The sequence below is a fragment of the Canis lupus genome, chromosome 21 (assembly GCF_003254725.2).
Source record: "Canis lupus dingo isolate Sandy chromosome 21, ASM325472v2, whole genome shotgun sequence".
NCBI classification, from domain to species: domain Eukaryota; kingdom Metazoa; phylum Chordata; class Mammalia; order Carnivora; family Canidae; genus Canis; species Canis lupus.
Genome location: NC_064263.1, coordinates 22,687,608 through 22,694,145, shown reverse-complemented (window position 1 = coordinate 22,694,145; position 6,538 = coordinate 22,687,608).

Here is a 6,538-nt window from a genome sequence, read left to right as displayed (position 1 = left end):
CTTGGGAGTTCTCTGAAGGTTTGTGGATGATGACGACGACGACGTGAATGAAGGAAATGACGGGGCCGGACTGCCCGGCCAGTGGGCCCTGTGGGCTCCAGCTGGCAGCCCTTACCACCCCGGCCACCTGAGGCGTGGGGGCCCCGGGCCGAACCCCCACCCACCCGGCGTGCTGTGGTAGGAGCACAAGTGGAGGCCAGGCTGTGGGTTTCCTTCCCGCCAGGCCTCCCCTGGTCAAGCTCACTGTGAAGAGAGGAGGTGAGACGTCCGGCCCGCCCTGGAACCCCACGGGAGCCCAATTATTTACTGGAAACAGTGAGGGATGAATTCTTGGCGGCTTTGGTCCGTGCAAATCAGAGACATGGCTGAGCTCAAGTCTGGTTTTGATCAGTTCCAACTGAACAGACGGCTCGTTAAATCTGAGCTGAAGAGGCCTCCTTTCTGGAACCCTCACCAGCCCTCCTCATTCTGCCTCAGGGCTGGAAGGCCTCTTGGAGAGCAGTGAGTCCAAGCCACCCGTTCTACAGATGGGGAGATGGAGGCCAGGAGAAGCCCGTCTCAGGCCGTGTGGGTGCTGTGGGGTTGGGAGGGCCAAACTGTTCCAAGCTGAACAGAGTCGGTCCAGAGACATGATCCCGGTGTTCCAGGGCTTGCTTCCTCCCTTCCAGGATTTTTCTCCATTCAATCTGGATGCTTCCACCACATTTCCCTGGACATACCCTCTCCTTTGCTGTTGAGGATGGGGGGCAGGAGGAGACCCAGGCAGAAGAGATCCCTGGGCCTTGGTGTCTTCATCTGAAAAATGGGTTATGCTGTGGACACCCAATTCAATGCTGAGGGCAAGGCCCCGCCCAGTCTGGTGCCTGGTACCTGCTCTTTGAGGACCAAAATGTGCCTCCTGGAGCCTCCTCTTCCAGCACGTTCTGGCCCCACTTCCCTGAGGCCTGAGCCACCAGCTGGGGTCAATGAGGTGACCTGGATCCGGCCCAGCTGTCGGCCTCATCTTTACAGCCCTTTGATCCACCACCAGCTCCAGTGGCGGGAGCCTGGGCTGGCAGGCCTCCGGCAGTGATAGATGCACCCGCCCGACATCCCGCTGGGCAACACATGTCCACTCATGCAGGTCCTGGGGCCTCTGTCTGGCATCCGAAGCCCCCCAGCCTCAGCCCCCATGGCTCCCATGCTCACACCCAGCCCATACCTGAGCTCCTTTATCTTCCCCAACCATCTCCAATCTCCACTCCTACTGTCTCCTCCTCAGGGCCCTCCAAGCCAGAGTCAAGTTCGCAGCTCCTGGTCCAGTTCACAATAACTTTCATGTACGTCCCCTCACTTTATCCCCACTGCAACCGCGGTGCCTGAAGCAGGTGCCATTGGGGTGGCCCCAGTCTTAGAGATGGAGCCAATAAGGCTGATGAAACACAGTCATTACTGAGCAAGGATTGGGGTCCTGAACTGTCCGCTCATAGACTGTGGTGCTTGGCCAAGAGGATTCTAGAGGCTTAGAAAGTCCTGGAGGAAGGGGGCTGGAAGGAGCCTGGGGAGGGGGCTGCATTTATGAATCCAAACTTCAGAAGGATTCTCAACTCAGCACACTCAGAATCTTAGGCCAAGCAAATGCCTGGCATGGAAAGACTCTTGGTGGTCGCTGCGCCTACCCATCAAAGTCCCCAGTAGCCTGCAGCCCCTGCTTGAATATCCTCGGGGATGGTGAGCTCAATTTCTTCAATTTGAGGCAGCCTCTGCCCATTTGGGACAGCTCCGACTGTAGGAATGTCTTTCCACCCATGGAGTTGAGTGCCCTGTGCCTTCTTGTGGGCTCTTAGAGCTTGGAGACAGTGGCCAAGGCCCCCTTTACCCTCTTCTTCCAGGCAGGGAGCAGGAGCAGGCTTGGGGCAAACATCTGGGGCTGAATGTGGAGGGGAGAGGCCCAGCTCGGCCACACAGGCTGGATGGGAAGTCCAGCCCCACCTGCCACTGATGTGTGGCCCCCACTGAGTCCCTGCCCCTCTCTGAGTCCTGCTTCCCCATCTGGAAGTGGGAGGGGGCAGCCGGGGGGCTGACAGGCTCCTGGAACGGTCCTCAAGGCCACCGTGAGGTGCTGTGGGAACCCCAGGTGACCTTTGGCTGCCCTCATCTCCCCGGGGGTCCCTGCACCAGCAGCTCCTTCACTGATTAACAGCTGGGACGCACCTGGTGGGCAGATGTCAGCCCCTCATCACCCCCGCCGGGCCCCGTGTGCGCGTGCATACGACCTTGCATCTGCGTGCGTGTGTGCAGCTGCATGTGCTGGGATGTGCACATACATGTGTGTGAGGCTGCACTGGGGAGTGGGAGAGGCACCAAACGTGGGCCTGGGGGCGGGAATGGCTGTGCTAGGGCTCACAGCCAGACCCTGGGAAATCCTCCCTCCCAGTCCGCACCAGGCCCCAGGACCCCGAGCAGTGCCCTTTAGAGCAGGATGTCAGCAGGGCTCTGGGGCTGTGGGGTACCCGAGGCACCTTCTCTTCTGGCATGGGGGATGGCCAGACAGAAGCTAGTCCTCCACAGAGAGGCTCACGCATGGGGAGGTTGAGTCTGTCTCAGGAGGATGGAGGAGTGAAGGGCCGGGCTTAGAGCAAAGCCAGCCTGGTGTCAGGGTTAGGTAGGGGTGCTGCCGGGTGCCGGCTCTCAGCCCACATTCTACCTCCTAGAGTCTGCCTTGGGGTTCAGAGAGAGGGGCACCAGCTCCCCCAGGAGTTAGTAACCACCGTATGACCCTGGGAGGTCGAGATTAAAATCCCCATTCTCAGGAAGAAGAAAACGAACCAGAGACCCCAGCCAAGGTCCCCTAGTGAGGCTGGCTCCTACACCAACACTTGTCCCGCAGGGGACTTGGGGGCAGAAACCGGCCCGGGCCTAGACGGCTGGATGACTAGGTGGCTGGGAGTGCGGGAGGGGCCAGGGCCCTGCTGCCCTGCACACCAGCGTCCCCGTCCCCAGCTCCGGGCTCGGCCTGACGTTTCCTAGCAGACTCTGGCTGGGAGGAGGTCAGGCTGCAGGAGGGGATCTGGGAGCAATTTGATAATTAGGCAGAGGCCTTGACAAGCAGCCTCTGTGGGGTCCATTCGGGGGCTCTAGGGGGGCCTGCAGTGAGGTTGGCCACCTGCCAACCCCCGCCCTCACCGATCCCCCACTGCCCTCCTGCCCACGCCCTGCCGGTGCCCAACAGTCCCTTCTGCTGGGCCGCCCAGGCCCTTGCCCCTCACCTAGAGTTCTGAGCCCACACAAGCTGGGGCTCTATCCCTCCTCAGCCTCATGCACCTTGGATGGACTCCTGCACACCCTCTGAGGCCGACCCTGAGTGGACTTGAGGGAAAAATAAGTCCAGAGAGGGCAGTGGTTTGTCCAAGGCCACACAGTGAGGCAAGGAAGAGCCAGGGCTGGGCCCAGGCAGCTCCCTCTGCTGGCAGGGCGAGGGGGGGCGGAGCAGGGCCCCCTCCATTCCTCACCGGTACCGGCTCCCATCCAGTCGTTGTGCCACACAACCAGGGCCCCCAGAGAGGTGAGGAAGCTGGAGGCACAGCCTGCTAAGAGCTCATGCTATAGGAAAAGCAGAGGGCCCACGGTTAGGATAGGAGAGGCCAAGAGAAGCAGACAAATATTAAGGGTCAGCCTCTCATTGCCTTCAAATCTGGAAGGCAAGGGCTGTCAAAGCAGGGTAGGGGGGATGTCAAACATCATCCTCACCCACCTAGAACCCTAGAATTCTAGAGTCCTGGGAGGCCCAGACTGGGCCTAGGGACCTACCTTGGCCTCAGCTTCCTGACCCCTGACAACCTATTACCCTATTACTCTGGCTTCATTGTCCTGACTCCCCCTGTTCTCTGGAGCAGCTCTGTCCCTTGCTGCCTTTTGTCCCTATCAGAAGAGAAAAGAGAAGCATAGGCCACTTCCGTTCTCCCCTTCCAGCATCCAAGGAGGGCTTGTCCTTGGGGGCCAGCCATGCCCTGTGGCAGGAAGTGGCCGGCAGGAGCTCCAGCACGGGTTCCAGGGGGGTGATGACCAGGCTCTGCCTCTGGGGCTAGAGTCTGTGCTGGCTCTCCACGAGCATGTGCTCACAGGACATCCTGTGTGTCCTAACAAGACCAGCCTCAGGTGTCCCATCCGTGAACTGAGGTTTACATTGTGTAGTAGGTGAGAGGGCCAGATGTCAGCAAGCTCCTCTGACTCCAGAACCCATGATTTCCCACTCCCTTGGCACCACACTGCTTCTCAGCATCTGGTGTGACCCATGCCCAGGGACTGCCAACCCGGAAATGAGGTGTGGTGTGGTGTGGATGGGTACTTAAGGACACGCGAGGGGGGCAGAGAATTTGATCTAGACTCTGAAGGATGGGTGGACTCAGATAGTTGGCAATGGAAGGAAGGGCAGGCCTGGTGGAGACATGGGCCTCAACAGAGGTGTGATAGCTTCTGAGTCCAAGGCAAGTGTGGAAAACGATGGGGTGATGCGTGGCACGGGTGGTGGGAAAGGTCAGCCAGGCCCACTGGCACGGCCTTGAGTGCAAAGCGAGGAGTGAGTCTTACATAGAGACCAACTGCTCCTCGAGGGCAGGGTGCCTCGTTCCTGACGCTACCTCAGCCTGACTCAGAGCCCCATACAGGACAGGTGCTCCCCAAATCCCCAGGCATGCCCAGACAAGGGCTGCTTCTCCTCCAGGGGGACCCTAGGAAGCCATGGGGTCTTGTCCAAAGAGCCTCTCAGCACATTTTCAGCTAAGAACCATTTGATAATTCCTATGCAGGAGACTCACCAGCGAGGTGGGTGGGGGTGGAAGGCAGTGGGGTTGCGGGGGTTCTTTTCTCTCTCTGCCTGCCTCTGCTCCTGTGCCAACTCCAAAACAATCCCAGATGCCTCTGGCACAGCCAGGAGCTTTCAGCACCCCTGGGCAGGGAGGGATGACCTCAGGAGAAGGAGGCCCCCTACTGTGAGGGCAGGCGGGAGCCTCTGGCCCACCTCACCCTCCACACTCCCCAGCCATTGGGCGGGGGCACCAGGACTTGAGTGTTTCCAACCCTTCATCTGGTGACCAGATCCTTCAGCTGAGTGGGGTCTACCCTTTGTCCTGAACCCCACTCCCAGCCCGGGGCAAACACAACTCCCCTGGTGTAGTGGGCCTAGCATTTGGAGCCCTGGGCTGGGCGGCCAGCATCTGGAGCCAAGAACCACAGACTCCGCCGGAGCGCAGCGGCTGGGGAAGCGCTCACCCACGGAGGTGATGTGGAATCTGTCCTGCCGCCCCCCCTACCCCCAGTCAGGTGTCAGAGTGATTTATGGGCAGATGCTGAGAGGAGAGGCTGGGGAAAAATAAGCAGTCTCAGGTCACGGTCCTTCCCAGTCTCCCCCAGCCACCACCCTGCCACAGATTCACGAGGACAAAGGGCCTTCAGGCCGTGCGACCTCTGGCAGGTCCCTTCTTTCACTGGGCCTCCACTGCCTTTCAAATGAGTCTGAAAACCAACCTGAAATGATGGAATTGCCAGGAGGATCAAGTGAGAAGCTGGACACCAAGCGTCCAGCTCAGAGCCTGGCCCAGGGCACAGGTGGGCCACCCTGCAGCTCTGCTTCCAAGTGTGTGGTGGCGCCTTGGCTCCCTGCCTGCCCTCACTGCATTAGCACCATACTGCCCACCTCCTCCCTCCCTCCATCCCTCCAGCCCTGGGGGCCCTGCCTGCAACAACCCCCAACTCCGTGACCACGTGGCTTGTGCTCTCACCCCCACCTTTGCTGTCCCGTCTCCTGGATAACCTCAATAAAACAGAATCCTTCCTGTCTGCCAATTGGCCTTCCTGGCACATAGTCCCCAGCGTCCTCAGGCTGTTGTATCAATACAGTATCTCCTTAATATTTGCCACCACTTGATTAAAAAAAAAATAAAAAGAGGGACACCTGGGTGGCTCAGTGGTTGAGCATCTGCCTTTGGCTCAGATCATGATCCCAAGGTCCTGGGATCGAGTCTGGCTTTGGATTCCCCTCAGGGAGCCTGCTTCCCCCTCTGCCTCTGTCTCTGCCTCTCTCATGAATAAATAAATAAAACCATAAAAAAAATCCACATTTTATTTATTGTCGTTCTCCCTGGCTAGAAGGTCCTTCCCATGAGGGTGGAGATTTTGTCTCGTGCTTACTGTGGAATCCCCAGCACAGCGCCCGGATCCAAGCCGATGCCCAGTACATGCAGGCCGGTGGGAGGGCGGACAGGCGGGCGGGCAGTGGGACTCTGGGAAAGGGAAGGTGGGGGTTGGCAAAGTGGCACCGCACCAGGCATTTGCCAGGTGGTAGAGGAGGCCCCGTAGTCTGGGGTCCAACCCACACCTGAGGACAAGTGCAACATGAACATGACCGTGAACATGGGAAGGCGAGGAAGCCCGATGCTGGGGACGAGGGACGGGCAGGCCCGGGGAGGCACAGGGCAGGCAGGGTTGAAACCTAAGGGTCATAATGGTGATGTACGCCCTTAAAGATTAGGGGTCGCTTAGAAGAAAGGATGCCATAGAG